Here is a 17,596-nt window from a genome sequence, read left to right as displayed (position 1 = left end):
TGGTTCTTCCATCTTCCCTCCTCTCCCCAGCTGTATGCTTCTGCTGCTTCCCTTGTACCAGCACCTGTGGGCCCTCCACTGAACTTATTCAACTTGATAAAGCAGCAGAAAATCAGATCTAGTGGGAGAAAAAAAATGTTTCAGCAATAAGTTCGTAATTTCAATTGGCTCAGTGAGGAGGCTAACGAGCATCAGAACAAGCATAAAAGAGGGAGTCAGACTTTGGGACCAGGAACGTGGTGGGGGAGAAGATCCCTGACAGCAATGGTAAGCTGTTAGCTCTGCTCAGCTGTGAATTTTTGTTTAGTTAAACTCTTGTGCTGGCTTTGGTCCCTGAATCAGCTTGCCCTAGTCGGATGAACACTAGGACTGGAGCATGTCAGAAGATACAGGATCGTGCTCCAGGGCCAGAAGAGGAGGAAATGGCACTATCCGTTCTGGCTGTAACAAGCCATGTAATTTAGTTGTAACCTGAACCCACACCCTCAGTCTCTGGTTGCTCTTTTGGCAGAAGTATTGCATAAGCCATTTTAAATAATTGCCCCTCTCCTCCTGCCCCCTGCTGTGTGTCTTTGTGCTGTGCTAGCACAAGTACTGCTGTGGCTGTATCAAGAAAAGGATCTGAGAAAAACCAGGAAGGAGTTGGTGATGATTAAGCCGAGTGATGGTTTAGCCAGACCGGTAGGGATTTGTAGGGAAAGCAGCAAAGGCCGCAGCCTTAGTCCCTGCGCTGCAGCGGGAGGGATGGGGTAAATGGCCCATTTTGTGACTTGGCCCCATAACGACTTGCCTCCGTGGACCTGAGCTGTGGAACAGCAGTAGCAGGGTTTGGGAGATGGGTGCGGAGGAGATGGCATCCCAAGCTGAGTTTGCCACAAGAACAGTTATGCACCAATATTCTTAGATGATTTGTGTATTTTTCGGATGCTTTTATTCAGATAAAATAAGGAAATTGGAGATACTAAGTCAATAATTAGTTGCTTGAAAATACAGTGAAACATTCATAGCATAAAGTAGCATGTATGATGAAATCTAGGATGTGGTTAAAATGAAGCTATTTTCAGGACTTAGGCTCGGTGAAGCAACACGCTTTGACTTTCAAGTTCTCTGTAGATGTTATCTGTCCCGTGCTGAAGAATTTGTAGTATGCTAGATCAGGTCTCCAAGATGGCCCGACCTGCGTCAGTTTTGTTACCCAATCAAGTCCTCATTCTCTTCATTCCTCTGCCCTTTATTTACTCTCCTTCCACTTTTCCCTCCTTCTTCCGTATGTACTTGAATGCAGTCCATTTCCCTAAATGTAGCTCTGCTATTTAAGTATACCAGAGGTATTTATTCATTGTTTCCCTCACCCCCAACAACACAGATGTTTTTTCCCCTTTTGGTAGTTTCTACTGTTGACCATTTACATTGATATCTTATTTTGTCTTCATGAATTCCACAAGTTTAAAATCTCAGATTTTAATAGGCAAGCAATCCTATAAGCAGATTTGAAAAATAATCTAGCAAAAACACTGGTAGGAAACTAGCAATCTTTCTCTGTCCAAAATAAACTAATATACAAAACCAAAATTTGCCCACCACATCCCATTCAAATGTCTATCTTCACACACAAATAAAAATATTTGAAATATTATGCGATTCCTGTGGGTTCTTTAAATGAAATGACCTCCCTTTGCTATCCCAGGTTTTAAAAAATAGTAATTCAAAACCCAAACGCTTCCCCTGAGCTAGTCTAACTAGACCACACAGCTTGCAATATGCATATTAGGAGGACAGTGAAGGGTTGTGCTGTGATAGGGTTTGGTAGGGAAGCCTGGAGACAGGCCATCTGTAGGCTGCGCAGATCAGGAGCATGACAGCTAGAAGCTGTTTCTTTCTGTCACCCTTCTGTCCACCATTTGCAAGAGAAATTGAATTAACTTCCTTTACCTTCCTCAAAGTTGTTTCTTTAGGGACCCATTATATTCACTCTTCGCTTGAAGGCTAAATGTGTAACTTTATGGTCAAGTGTTGCTAAACAATGCAAGAAAAAATGTGATTTTTAATGCTGGAAAAGGTAAGCAGAGTTTGTGTTCCGAGAATATTGCCATCAGTGCTCCGGTTCTGGAAAGCTTGTTTCTATTGTTTCTGTATTTAGAATAATGCTTCCTATTCAGAATGGTAGGGCTTGTATCTTCGCAGAACAGGACTAGAACAGAAAAGATTTGTTTCTTTTCATAAACTAAGAAAACTGCTTTTTTTGGGCTACACTTGTGCTAGTACTTAACGTACTGCACTTGTAGTAACCAAAATTTGACTTAACTGGTTGTAGTCCCTGTCTTTACATGAGCTTTCTTCCTCCCAGTGCACGATCCTCCTGATAATTTTGGTGATCTTTTATAGTGTTTGGAGTGGTTGACTTTTCACAGGCGGAGTTGTAACTTGTTGGAGTTGATGGTTAGTCTTGCTGTTTTCACATTATTAACGAAAATCAGAATAAACTCCTGTCCGCTTGTCATCAGTTTCTCATTGAGGAAGTTTTGCCTGAAAAACATTTTGGCAGCACTCATTAGCAATTTTATTCTGATATGCTGAATATCTTCACCACATATTAACAAAATAAATTAGGATACGATGATGAGTATCTGTTGACATAATGCATTACAGTAGTTGTATGTGGTTAACTCCATTTTTCTTGTTTCCTTCCTGGATTTTTGCTTATGCATAAAATAAAAAGAGATTGTACTGTACTGATAGGCTGATAACCTTCCAAATGCTACATTAATTGTTATTTTCCATTCGCCTTCAAGTTCAGTATTACTGATGTTGGAGAAGGTCTTAGGGAACTTGTTTGCCAGTTGACTCCTTCCAAATGCAGAGCCACTGGTAATTCTAGTGAAACACCGCAGGAGTACTGGAGGGAAAAAATCATGTGAAAAATGACCGGTCTGAAATCCTGTCTTTCTTAAAACCGCTAGGTCCTTCACCTTTTGTAACAGTCTAAGAATAAAAGCACAAAGTTTTTCCTCAAAAGAAAACAGTTTCTTTAGGTATTAACTGCCAGTTTTTGCATTTTCTTCAGAGAACTACTCAGATCTGAAGTTCAAAATTGAAAGCCAACTTTTTAATGTGTATTCAGGAGATAAGCTGTTGCCAAGCGTCTTTCATTTCTCTATTCCAGATGAAGTGACACAAGACAAAAATGAAGCAACAACTACTTTAAGGCAATAGGAGCATTGCTGTTTGACCGACTAGGAGAAAAAGAAAAAAATTAGTAAATGAGATGATTCTATGAGAATTTATTGGAAATATAACTTGTAAATACGTTTTTGCTATAGGTTTGAGTATATATTAAACTGGGATGATCTGAAACTTCCCCTGGCTTCTTGCAAAAGCTTGGAATAGTTCTTGAAAGAAACGCTTGCTTGGACCAAAGTGCCTAACAAACTTGGTTGTGTTTGATATCCACGCTCCAAATGTAAATAAATCATATATAATGGTGGGTAGTTCAATAAAATGGAATGTCTTTAGCCGGAACATTTGTGATGTTGATTATTCTATTGGGATTTCTAAGGAAATGGAAGTGCTTGAGGTCACTGGAAAATTTTAAGTGTTAGGGTGGACAGATAAGAGTGTTGGGGTGGAAAGGCAAGTTATTTGTTCACATTTGGACTTTTGGAAAAGGTCGACAACTGCTTTTGCAATGGAAAATTTTAGGTTCGTGGCCAAAATAATTTTTAAAAATACATTAATTTTCCTGAACTACTTTACACTTTTTTTTTCCAGTAGAGTGTAAATATATTATATTAAACATTTTCCTTTAATGGAGATGAAATGTTTAGCATGGTGTTATTGCTTGGCATAAGCACAGAACTACAGAATACTACTGAGCATTAAATTTTATTTTAAAAGTTACCTCATTTAACAGCTTTGAAAACTAGGATTTTTTTTCTTGAATCATCTCAATGAGCAAAGGACAAAGCCTAAGGTCCTATAAATGTGTCCTTTTGTCCCCATTCTGGTCAGCTCCCACCAGCACCTGCCTTTTCCCTAGTGCTGCTCCAAAGCCACCGCCTCTGTCCTGCAAGGCCACCGTGGCCATTTGGGCACCTCTCCCGGTGTACCTCTGCTGGAGCTGAGCCCGGGAGGGCTGTTTGGAGGTGATTGCCGACCTCAACCGAGTTCTCAGCGGCACGCTAGCTTGGCTCTTCCTGTTGTACCAGCTAATGCGTTTTGCAAGATTTGCAGTTTCAAAGATACATTCGTGATCCTAATCCTCCTTTAAGGACGGCTGACAGTAGGCAAAATTGTTCAGGGAGGACACACAGCAATAAACATCATTTTCTTAGAATACTGGTATGAACATATGAGTAATAGGAAAATGTTACAGACAGAGTTAATCTGAGTTTATTTAAGGTATGGTGTTTCATCATGCCCAATTCATGCTTTTTACCCAAGAGTTATCTTAATATTTGGAAGGATTTTTTTCCCTAAATATATTTCCATAGTCAGAAATAAATTGCAGAGAAAAAAAACAAATTATATGCTAGAGGAGAGCTGGAATTGCCTGTAAATATAATCTTGAAGTGGAATAATGCTAAAAGCATGGAGCTGTTCACAAGCAAACACCCCAGAGATGGCTAACTGAGATTTTGCAGATTTTGCAGTTGCAGTTTCTTCATTGTGTTAAGCTGATTTTAGATGATGCTGCCAAAGAAAGGGGAATCTCAGCAGTATTAGCACTTGTGCAGATGTGACCAGCTAAATCAGATTCCTAATCTAGTTGGAAATTTTCTTGTGCGGGGGATTAGTTTCCAGCCAGATTAGGAACCACATCTAGCTGATTGTGCAAGCACATGAGCCCTGCCATCAGCTACCGCTGGGAAGATGCCGCCGAGGCGCCGGGGATAGCGCCTCCACCCCAAGGGGCGGATTTCAGGCAGCTGAAGCAGTTTAAATCTGCACCTTAAGAAATGTTTAAAGAGAAAAGCAAAGATGCAGAAGCTTGTTGCTTTAAACCTATTTGAGAATATTGTAATAGATCATTTTGAAAGTAAACTTATTTGCAAACTAAAGAAGGCTCTGTAGTCCATAAAGTTTTATAGACTGCTGCATTCATACTACATCTCGCCCAAATTTTAGCTTCACGTTCAGAGTTTAAGACAAATATCAAAACTACTGAGATATTAGGAATTCAAGAGAAGTCAATAATATAGTGAGCTTTCCAGCTCACTGTATTATGGGATTACTGTATTATAGTGCATCTGTTGTTAAAGTGTGATTTTGTCCTCTGGTTTCTTCTTTTCTCTCTTTTTTTTTCATTAGATAGATGTACCTTAAAATCTGACTGTTCATTCTAGATTTTTCACATAATTTCAGTTGACTTTTGAGTTCAGCTTAGAGGGTGGGGCCCATGCAGAGATTTAGTGAGGGAAAGGAGGCTGAACATGACAGAGCTAAAGATGCAACTGCTATTTCTCTCCTTTCTTTTTGTCTTTACCCAAGCAGGAGGCGTACATCCCAGTTCTGAAACATCCACATGCTGAGATATATTACAGGAGATGTGGGAAGATAGACAACAGGATCTTGATCGTTGTAGTATCACTTCAGGAGCTATGAGATTTGTTTCCTGGTTTGTACATTTTCATGACAATTTTTTTTAATCACTTTAGGGTCTATCCTTCTTTCCTTGGAAAGGTGCTGCTGGAGCGGCACAGTGTGTTTTTTGGCCCTGCTCTTTTCACTACTTTGTGTTTTATCTTGCCATGGGATACTCAGGTCTTGGCATTCTCTTGCTATGATAAATAATTAAGATTCTAAGTGTACTCAGAGTACTTGTTCCATCAGTTAAGTAATGTGACTTTGGGCAGATTGATATACATATTGCTGTGTGGCAAATTTAAAACTGGCTAAGTTGTCATCAAGGCAGACTAGGGACATTAAAAGATGATGTCCTTTTGCTTCTTGTTCAGGTCCTTTCTTTGGGTTCCTTGTGCAATGAACTCTACGCTTCCAGTGTGCAAAACACTATTTTGTCCTGTTAAATGTCTTCCAATGTTCAATGTTTTTCACTCGGGCTAAGTATGAAGAAATTCTAAAAATATTAAATGTGCAAGCTGGAGTTCATCTTTTCTTATTAACACTACTTTTATTCTCTAAGCCCTTTGGGAAGAGATTTATGTCTTGAGTAGATGATGCAGCAGTGGTAGTGAATAGTTTGTTTTAATCAACTGGTGGCACTTAATCATGAAATAAAATCTGCACTTTGAAGTCCAATCCATTTTTGTCATCTTTTGCTTTCGTATCAGTCTTCATAGAGTTGAAATGCAGGTTTTTGTCTCCCTAACACTTGCCTGTACAGGATACTCACATTTGCTTTTTCTTTATTCGTTTTGACTAGGTGCCAGGATTGCATAGTTACAAAGCAAGAGTTGTATAAGTTATTAGTAAGTTCAAGAAATTCCTTATAGTAATTCTCTACTCTGTGTGAACTGGTCCCATTTTTGGAAGACAGCCTGCCAGGTGCCATGCTGCTTCCTTATCTTTTTTTTTTTTTTTTTTTTCCCTTTTGCAGTGGGGGGAAGAGAAGTGGGAATGGATGGGTGCAAGCTGTATGTTAAGTAAATGTGGTTGAATTATGCCAATAGAAAAAATAGGACAGAGAGGGGAGAGCACAGGTGGAGAGTAGGATGTTACTGTTGCAATAGGTGGATTAATTAATTTCCATTGTTAGATGGAAAGTTAAATTTCCTTTTTTAACCATTTTCTTTCTAAGAAAATTGCTTTACTTACAAATACTCTGAAGATGATACTTTTATTTGTCCAATAAAATATTGTAATACACTCAAATACCGTAGTACACATAAGGACATTAAAATGATCATTTGAAGACAAGATGCCTACATATTTTAAAATGCATGATAAAGCAGTACATTCTTGCTAGTTATCTATTTTGTGCATGAAAAGGAATTCTTCATATTTCAAAATTTTTTTTTTTACATTAGGGTCTATGTTGAAACAGATACTGTATGCAGGACATACTAAAAGTAAAACATATTCTGACCTTACTCTTACTTACAGAGAATAAATGCTTTTTTCTTCAAAATAACTCAAACTGCTTTTGTTTAGCTGGAGAGCTTGGTAGGTCTAAGAGAGCTCCTAGAGCTGGAGAGCAAGCAGGCCTAAGCAAGCCATGCTTGTGTAAAGCAAGGTCTTAATCTTTTCATTGCCTCTGCTACAGGGAGGAGTTGCATCCCCATGAAGCTCTGCCTTCAGAGCTTTCAAATCCCGTGAAGACGAACTGGCCTAAAAGGTCTTGGAGGAGACCGCAGCGCAGCAGTTGCCCTTGAGCGAAGGCTTCCCCTCGCCCTTTGCTTCTGATACCGTTTTTGTCGAGATTCTCCTCTGGCCCTTGTTTGTCTGCAGTCTTTGCCATCAGCTTCCTTCCTCCTCCTCCTCCTGCAATTCACACAAATTGCACAATTTAGGTAATATCTAACACAGGAATTCAAATTCGTGACTTAGCAAAGACATACTCAAAAGCATGAGCTTGAATATAGTAATTACACATTTATTTTTAGCCTCAAGAGTGCATTTTTCCTAACAATACTGGTAGAGGAAGGAGCTACCTAGCGTGCAGATTAAAACCTAATATCTTTCATAGATTGAATGTTTGGTTTTTTTGTGTTTGGCTGAAATAATCATTTATATTACAGTTTAAGAATTCGTATTTTGAACTCTCTGGGAAGCTATACCTTTTTGTACTATACAGAAAGGCAGAGGACACTAACAGCATGCTTTCTTTCCTTTAGAGCACCTGTACAGGATTTCTTTATGAGCTTGTGAAATACACATCTATGGAGAAATAAATGCCTGCTGCACATAGCGATGAGAATTTTAAAAAATATGTATTGGTAGTTTGTTTAAAAATCTGCTCTGGAGGTAGTAGTTTTATGTTTCAGAGAGATCATTAGGTTGCTGATTGCTTCCCTGCTTCTGATTATTACTCTGAAAGTGCTAAGAAAATGATGCTGAATTGCAACAGTGCATCCCCATTTTAAAAGGATACTCTGCTTAAGTACTTAGATGAGGAAATATTCATAGACCTTAATATAATATTATTTAGCCTTAAGGTTTGGTTTTAGAGATTTTATTTCAGGAAAAGACATTGTTATGCAAGAAGTAGAGCAGCTGAAAGGAAAAGAGATTAATATGCTGAGGCTTGGAGGGGGAAGCTGAGGTTGGAGGATTTGTTAGCTCAGGCACTGATTTTCGTATTCAGTTAAGCAACCTTCTTTATAACCGTGGGTTGTTTTTTTTTTTTTTTTTTCCTTTCTTTCTTTCCTTTGGAGCAGAACAGGGATTCAGGATCACTAAGGAAAGTTCTGATCTGTATAAAATAAAGATGTTCCTAATCTTAGTGCAGGAATGTTCCTGTTTATTCAGAAGACCTGGATATCTCCTGGCATTTCTTTCCAGGGAGTCATTAAAATGAATGCACAATAGTATCAGATCATTTTTATAGCATCACTCTGCTACATTATTAACAAAATTTTGATTGATTAAGCAATATAACTGTAACCATTCCTCAGGAACATCTGCACTATTGTGCCTTGGAGCATTTCCTATTTGATTTCAGTGCTTCCTTCAAGAGAGAAAACTAAAGGTGTAAAGCCTCTGTGTGTCTCTGGATGGAAAGACTCTGGCATTTGCAGGATTTTAATGTTATCAGTTCTATTTAAAATGAATAGCTTAAGTGGATTTTTTCAAAGCGAAAGTGTGTGTGTAGTGATTTATTACTGTACATAGTAACTGAACATCAGAAAAATGAGAAAATGACAATTTTTTGTAAGATTTTTGTGCCATAAATCTGAAAATTCTTATTGGAACATAATTCCAATAAGAAAGATGCTTTATCTGTAGTATCATATTCTCTTACTACCAGGAGTATAGACTTAGATACTTTAATACTAGCTTTGTTTTTCCTCACGTGAGAAAAAAATCTTTTCAAATGGGTGAAAGCGGAGAAAAACTAACCTATAGCAATAAAGTGACTTAAGTTGCACAGGGAGTACTTACCTTTCCCCATTTAAAAACAAGCAAACAAACAGACCTCCACAGTTTTGAAAATGAAAATAAAGTTTGGTGTCAGTAACTTAAGGAAAAATCTACTGTTAAAAATACCAGCCTGGAAGCCAGCTGAAAAAAAAATATATCTTTTTTGTCGTTCGCGTGCGAGGAAGGAGGGAACCGTTCGGTTGAGAGATGCCACCTTTGCTGCCTCCCGTGTAGGTGCTGTAAGCTCGCTCTCCGCGGCGGGACTGCGGGGACAGAGAGCGCGGGCTGCCCGCTCCTGCTCCTGCTCCTGCTCCGGCTCCTGCTCCTGCTCCGGCTCCTGCTCCGGCTCCGGCTCCGCGGCCGTTGGGCCCGCAGAGCGGCGCGCTGGCGGTTGTGAGCGCGGCGCGGCGCGGGGACGGCTGAACCGCCGGCGCCGAGCTCGCGCGGCAGCGTGCTGGCGGCCTTCGAAGGACCTTCCCTCTGCCACGGAGCGTTCTGAGAGCGGCCCGTCGCCGGCACGTCCCCGCTCGCTGCGAGGAGGAAAGTTGTTCTAAAGCTTTTAGCCGCTGAGGTGAGGAGAGCACTGTGCAGGAAAATAAAGTTAGTAGCGGGACGGATTTTTGAGCAAAGTGTGAGCCAGGAAGATGAAATGCGAGATACTCTGGGGCACTGAATTTAACGCAAGTATATAGAGTGTATATATGTTTGTTGATCGCATAGCACAGAATAGCTGGTATATATGACCCATTACTGTGCCTGGCTAAGGAGTAACTGTAAGTACCTCCCAGGATCATGTTATCTTTAAGATTTTAAGTTAAAACTTTTATAATGGTATGTGCAAAAACAGATTGCTGAGGTGTTTTTTTTTTTTTTTTAGATTCAAAATGCTTGGCAATATTGATCTAGAAAATTCAGGATAGCCTGGATATGATGTATTTTTTTAAAAATGCTCAAATGTGAATTTTTGAAGTGTTAACATAGGTCAACCCAAAGTTGCTAAAATGTGGGAGACATTTAAAGATACCAGTATGTGGAAAAAGGGAATGAGTAAAGGCAGCTTGTCTTACTAGCCTAATTTAAAAAGAGCATTTCTAGGCCGAGCCTTTGAGAAATGACATTCCAAGAAAAGCAGGAATATATTTCTCCTATTCAAACTTCACTGCCATTAAATACTTCTCATTTTTCCCCTGTTCCTCCGTTAGAAGTATGGGTGTTTCTTCTGGCAGATAAGTACACTAGAAAGCTCCTGATGGTTTGGTTATTTTGGAGAAGCTGGAGCTGTTAGAGAAGATGGGGGGAGGTTGTTTAGAAGGGAAAGCTGATCATAATCGTAATCTTTGGAGGCAGAATGGTCTTTCAAAAATTCTGTTACATCCGGATATTAGAAAAGCTCTTCTCTGTGGATAAAAGGTTCATAGGTTGAAACTGAAGTATGGTGGGAGTGGAATACTTGCATAAATTCCACTAGTTACTATTTTTAGTGTACTCCTTTTAATTAAAAAGGAGCCTTAAAGATTGCCTAATGTTCCCAAAGCTAAGGTTTGTTAGTCCGGCAATACTTGCTTTTCCTAAAGTAGACGCTTCACCCGCTCGAAAGCCTGATTCTCCGTGTTCGTCCGTTGCTGTGGGCCGCGGTAGGGTGACTGCCCCAGCTACGCTGGAGGAAGCTGCCGGCAGACTTGCCTCCAGCTCCCGTGACAAAATCAACCTGCAGACTCCCCATCGTTCGGGGTTGTGTGGGGGACGGGGGCCTCTAGGAAGGGATACTTTGGATAAACAAGTTTAAAGATAAACTAGTAGTTCAAAGACAACAAGGGGTGGATGTTAGTAACTGGGGGAGGTTAGTAACTGGGATTTTTGTTATGCTGTTTTTGTAAGATGGGAGTAACGTTTGATGAGCCAGAGTTGTCTAGGTCAGGGCATGATACCAGCAGGCTGAGGCGTTCAGTGCATCTTTGGATGTGTTTGGCATTCAATTGTGTTGAACTGACAGGAATCATATACAAAATGTTTCATTTTGTAGTAGATAAGCTTTTATGCATAATGATTTTGATGCAACCTTGCAAAAGCCAGGAGGTTTTTAATAAGGAAGAACACAGGAAAAACTGTTCTGTATCAGGGTAGGGTTTTGTTTTATTTTTTTTTTCTTTCCATAGCCATATGCTGCTAATACTTAATCTTTAGTGAGTCCCAGATCTTGTGTGGAAATATTCATTATCCTCATCAGATCACCTTTTCTTTAAAGCTGCTTTTCTTAACTGTTCTCATCTACTCTTTAATTATAGAGGCATACCCAGCCATTAAAAGATTGGTTAGAGGCTAGTATCCCCTGCCTCTAGGCTCAAGTTTATACATACTAAAACTGTTTCAGAGCACTGTATTTATACGTATAAATGTTGTTCTTATTTTATGTATGCAGTTGCGTGGATGTGGTGCTTCATTTTTTTTTATATATATATATAAAATATATATAAAATATATATAAATATAATATATATATTATTTTTATATATATATTATATATAAATATAAATGCAGATGCTAAGAGAAAACCCTGCTATGCCCCAGCTTCAGCTGTATGTGAACATTCATGCCAGGAGTTGTATGTGAGAAAATCTTTCCTGAAACTATTTGCATGCAAAACTTTATCCAGCAGCAGCACCTTCCAGTAAAAGTTCTCTAATAGCAACCAATGGTATCATAACTTTTTGTTTGTGGTAATTAATGGCCAGAAGAAATATGCTGCCAATTTGAAAAGAATCTAAACAAACGAAATTCCATATTGAACTGGTCTTCTACCCTCCTGAATTCGGTGCAAATATTTGGTATTCTCAGTGAAATATCAGACTGTCAAAGAAAAATAAAAACCACTGCCAGCTGGAGTGTATTTCTATCAAAAGAAATTAGAAGCAATCCTAACCAAAACTGCATTGAGAATTGGGCATAAATTGAAACACAGGAAACTTTTTCTGAACATAAGAAAACACTTTTTTAGTGTGAGGGTGGTTGAACACTGGAACCAGGTTGTCCAGAGAAGTTGTGGCATCTCCATCCTTGGAGATACTCAGACCCCAAGTGGACACAGTCCTGGGCAACCTGCTCTAGGTGACTCTGCTTGAGCAGGGGAGCTGGACCAGACGAACTTCCAAGGTGCCTTCCAACCTCAGCTATTCCATGATTCTGCAATTTAGAAGATCTAGGAGCTAGGTCTGTTTGCCTTTAGAGGAAAAACAAGTATTTATACATCATTTTTTTTACTCCATTATAGATAACCTAGAAATCACTTAACATTTCTATCTTGGGGAAATTTAGCTTTCTTGTAAGAAAGCTGAATTTACTATTCCTCAGTGCTTGGTATCCAAATATTTCATTCAATATGGTCAGGGGTTTGAGGCATACAAAAGGAAGATGCATCAGGAGACCCAAGCTAGCTTTTAACGAGCTCATTCTGGTGCTGGAGACTGCATGGGTGACTGGGCTCTGGTAGGCTGGGTCAGGTCCCTTTCACGGGCCTGGTGCTCACTCTGAGAGGGCGTGGGGAGAAGTTGGGTACAGGCACTGAAGGAAAAACGCAACTTCTGTTGCTTACAGAGTTCTGTGAAGTTACAGCTCAAAGCAACTGCGGACTAGCTTTGCAAGTGTTTTTCACAGAGTAGGTCATTTGAGGTCATCTTTGGGGGGAAAAAAACATAATATAGTAACACCGCTTTAATAGTTTGCAGAAGCAACTCTCATAAGAATATTTAATGATCATTTGGGAAAGACGACTGCTAGCATCCCTTAAAACAAATTTTAAAAGTTTCGAGTTTTCTTGTAGATGCACTGAAGTGTTGTAAGAGTGCAGTAAACAACATTCTTTAAAAATCTGTTGAAGTATCGGTATTTGATTGCATAAGATTGCATAGACCCAGAGAAGGAGGCCAAGTAAAATCCTTGACCATTTATTTCAGTTGCCTGGATTTAGTTGGCCTAAGTTTAATTAGGTTTAACTGGATGCACTGTAGTTGCAAAATAAGATTTGCAAAGGTGCTACCTATTCGTCGGTTTTTATGTCCTGTTCTAAAACAATATTCAGTGCAAAACCTTAGGTTCTAAAACAATATTCAGTGAAAAACCATAGTAAAAATTGGTGGAGATGGATAATGAAAGCTATGTAGTTGCAGGATGCTACCATACGCTGTTAGTATAATATAAAGATGCTTCCAGTATATTTTCAATTTCATGGGATAATTTAATTGCATTTTATGCACTCTATATATGGATTAAGATAGTTATATATGAATTAAGATAGTTATGTGTATGTGTGTATATATGCATGCAGTATATTTCAACTAATGCATTTGATTTTTTGCTATGTTAACAAGAGTAACAATAGGTTTTATGGAACTGTTATTTCTTGCTTGTACTACTTTTCATAGATGTTAAAGTATTCAGGTAGGTGCTTTATACAGATAAGTAGCAATTCCAGATAGTATCTTTGTCTTCTGAGATTTTGAAAACTTGGCAGGAGTAGAGGTAGCGAAGGAGCAGATCAGGGGTTTGTATATATAATCAGATTACGTGCTTTAACTCCGCACCTTTCTGCAAAACTGCTTCTCAGTAAGTCTGTGCAGGTCTTCTTCCTTACTCCTATTAGCGTGCTTTCTCATAAAAGGGAGAAAGCTGGCTGTGCCTCAAGGTTCTAATCCTACCACTGAGCTGAAAAAATTTTAAAAAAATGATTTTAGAAATTGAATAATGACTTTGGAAACTTTTTTTTTAAACATACACTATTCTTCTGGTGATCTGCTGCAGGAATAGAAAGTATTGAATATTTTAAAGGTTTCATAATGATATCTTTCTGATTTTAAGTATATTTCATGTTTCTTCTATTTTATGTTTTTTAAATGACCACATTTTTCCCCCTTGTAGCCCTGAAGTGTTATCATATAGTCTGATCAGTTAAATATTCTTTGTGTTACGACATTCTGTTAATAAGCATTATGTTGGAAGTAAACATTAGTGTGGCAATATAGAACTTTAGGAGAGAGTTAGTCATACATTTATCTTTGAAATATCATTGATTGTATAGGCTGCCTGGTTCTAGAGTACACCGCTTAAAATAAGCTGATTCATCTAAACGGTAGTTCGTAGAAAGGAAATTGGAATTAAGGAAATTGCACATTCCTTAATTATTGCTGTTTCAGAAAGATCTACAGTAAAGGTGTTGTATGATCTCCTCTTTGCAGAGATGTAACAGGCAAGAGTTATAAAACGTGTCTTTTTTTAAAACATTCTTATCCTACTTCATAGATACTTCTGCCCGTTGATTTAGCATATGAAAGGATTTGACCAGTTTTGTAGATACAGAAGGAAAGGTACAATAGTTTATTTATGAGGTCCAAAAAAAAAAAAACTCTCCAAGATCCATGGGAGTTTGGAACATACAACATTAAATGAGACAAGAAGTGAGGTGGAGCGGCTATGGTGCTCATGGTGCTGCCGAAGGAAGCCGGTGGGAGAGGCTGGACCTCCCGCCTTCTCACAGGTGTTGCAGCCCGCTCCTTTTGCGTTTAGATTATCTCATGTAGGAAGACTTCAAAACAAAAGGAAGAATATCATTGTTCTATATGAATAAGTATGAGATGGGATATGAGTAAAGAGATCTAGCTTTTCTCTGTAGTGAAGCCCTTGTTACTGGTGGTTGTTCATGCAGAGCGAGAAGCAGTACCAGAGCAGTAAGGTGCGTGTGTCATTGCTTTTGGGTTACTTCTGGATAAGCACCACAGTTCTAGCCATAATCTCTGTGAAAATAATGCAACTTCTATATCTAGGTGTTGTGTAGTAATTTTCATCTTTTGAATATACTTATCCATTGCTGCCTTTCCCTTTGATATTAATACAAGTGAAAATAAAAGATTGTTCTTCTGACTAAGAGCAGAACTTGAGGCAACATGTTTTGCATTCATGTACTTAGTTCCAATACAATTCTATACAGTGTCTTCTTCTCACTCCTGGTTCTCTATATTTTTATTATCCAAGTGACTATTTGATTATTGAATGTGAATTCCGTCCCTGGGTGTGTACTGAGGTGTATAGACTACTTATGTATTATACGGTGCAAACCCAGAATAGACCTACACAGTATCCATTTAATATAACAAATTGTAAAGATCTTTAGCATCTGCCATATCAAATAGTTTTCAAACTTTTATTTTTAATTTTCAATAGCAGGAGTTTTTTAAGGTTCCTGATGTTTTGTCTCTAATTATAAGGGGCTTTTTAAGATAGATAATTCTTCTGCTGATGTATTTATTCCACAAAAGAACATTTTGCCAATGTTTATTGACTGACAAATCCTAATGGCTTCTGAAATGCTGTAACTTGATTTTCTTTTTGAAATCTCTGTAAATATCAAATTTTGTTTGCTTATCTTTTGAGGTTAGATTAATGAGTGTTGTAAATTATTAAAGACTATACTCTCATCTCCCAGACCTGACTTTCTCTGAATAGGCATTGGACACTAAAAGCTTCTCATTAGTAGGTAACCTGATAGCTGAAAGTATTGTTATTGATGACACAGTGGAAACTTCCGCTTCTGAAAAAGGATGGTAGGCTGACAGAAACGCTTTACATGGAAAGATGATGGTTAAGGATTTGCCGTTTTGTGCATTAATATCTGAAGATGGGTTTTTTTAATTGGCTCTTGCATGCCCTTTGGATTATAAGCAGAGAATTTGCAAAACAATAGGAGAGAAAAAAGCGGCATGAGTCATAAGCACGGGACCTTCCACCACTGCACGCTCATAACTGCTGCTCCGGTCTGATTATTCACTGAAATCCTGGGGATCAGTAGAGAGAATAAATGTCGTTTCCAGCTGATAATCAGCTATTCCCATTGTCATTTCAGTTTGTTGGAATTAAAAAAAAAAAAAAAAAAAAAAAAAGTTTAATCATCAAAACCTAGTATTAGTATAGGACTGTGGTTTCTAAACACTTTTTGTAACAAATTAAATGTTAGTGTTTATATTAAATGTTGATTTTTATTTCTTGTTACTGACTTCTCGTAACTTGACGTGTTAGGAACTTCACAAAACAAAAAAGTCACGTTTTAATCTGGAAAATCATGGTGTAATGACGGGTAAAAGAAAGGCAGAAGGATACAACATAAAGGCATTTGGGATAAATGCCGTATGAAAAGGGAATAGTCATCACAGCTGCAACGTTGGCCGGGTCCGCGGCGAGGGGCTCGGGGCTCGGAGCGGCCGGGCTGCGGCGGCCGGCGCGCCTGGCAGCCGGAGCAGCGAGGTGCTGAGCGGTGTGTCCCGCGGGCGCCTTAACCGAGCTGAGCAATCAAAGACAACGCTGGTAACTGGAATCAGTTTTAGCCCTGACAGGGCTGCAGTTACAGCAAAGTCACAATCTAGAAAAACAAGCTGCTCGTTAGCTAAATATAGAAATGTATCCCGTCCTGTTCGTTCCAGTCTGAAACACGAGCTTCCTCGGGTACTGCTGCACGAGACCTGCTGTGATGGAGATAAGTCTTTGGAGGGGGTGTTTTTTCGGTGGTGGGGGGTTGCTATTCTTTATCTTGACCACCTATACATTTAATGAGCAGATTGCAGTAAAATACATACTGCTGGGAGAGTGCCAGATGGCAGCAAATCTCTGCTAGCTATGGGACACTTTGGTACGCCTTTCTCTGGTTTTGTTTGTCAGCCATATATGTCACTGGGAAGTGCAGAAGTTGGAATTTTTCTGTTAAGCTTATATAAAATTTTGGTGATGTCAAAATGTCTCCAGAGAGTGATTTTTAATTTTGACCATGTTCAGCTGAAACTATAAAAGAATCCTGCCTAGATTCCCTGCTGGATCATTCCCAAGCCCTCCAAGGACTCGCGTCCATCGGCCTGGAAAGCTCCCTGGCAGTTAGCCCCAGGGGTTTGCTCGGAAGCCGAGATCCCTGGAAATTTTAGGCTTGGAAGCCAGCTCGACCATCTGAGCGGGCTTTCGAGGACTGGGCAGGGCTTTCTTCCAGCTGGGCTTCCCGGCGCCTCGCGTGCCCATCACCCAGCCTGGCGCGCTGCAGCAGGCGTTCGCAGCTTGGGAAAACCTTCCGTTCCGCGAACCCGACACCCACGGTGTGTAACGGGGTCAGATGACGAGCTCGTTGCTTGTTTAACAACCGCCAGCCTGGCGCTTCGCAGTGCTGCGAGTGCTCCGGCGGGCGGCTTGGCGGCCCCGGGAAACACCAAGCATCTCGCCTGCAGAAAGGAGGCGGCGAATTCCACCCCCGGAAACACTTTTAATTCTAAATGAAGACGTTTTCTTAATCTGTGGTAGTTGACTAAACTGATGTTTCTTTCGAGGTTCAGCAGTGGCGTTTGGCCCGGAGGAGGTGCTCTCGTTGTCCAGTTGAGCAGGATAGCGTAGCTGAACGCTCACCCGGACACGTAGAAAAAAATCTGGAAATGCCGCTCTCTATTGTGAGTATTAAGTCATAAGTTTTGGGCAACTTAACATGGAGTTCTGGACAGTTTGGTATCAAATAGTTCTGACAAAATATTATGTACGTTTA

General features: G+C 39.5%; 1 protein-coding gene across 4 annotated transcripts in view; it reads left to right on the top strand.

The window, feature by feature from the left end:
- PEAK1 (pseudopodium enriched atypical kinase 1) overlaps window positions 1-17,596 on the top strand; it is a 124,104-nt gene that overhangs the window by 22,908 nt on the left and 83,600 nt on the right. For 2 of the 4 annotated variants that reach the window (XM_062583303.1, XM_062583298.1), the window contains exon 2: window positions 17,394-17,504. The exons of 1 other annotated variant lie outside the window; for it this stretch is intronic. The gene's annotated coding sequence lies outside the window, so the exon portion shown is untranslated. Of the gene's footprint in view, window positions 1-17,387; window positions 17,505-17,596 lie in introns of all 4 variants that reach the window. One more of the 4 variants, XM_062583299.1, reaches the window with a different exon arrangement.

This window comes from Rhea pennata, chromosome 10 (genome assembly GCF_028389875.1).
Source record: "Rhea pennata isolate bPtePen1 chromosome 10, bPtePen1.pri, whole genome shotgun sequence".
Taxonomy (NCBI): Eukaryota; Metazoa; Chordata; class Aves; order Rheiformes; family Rheidae; genus Rhea; species Rhea pennata.
The sequence above is the reverse complement of the archived record's forward strand: the minus strand, read 5'-3'. Positions and strand labels throughout refer to the sequence as shown.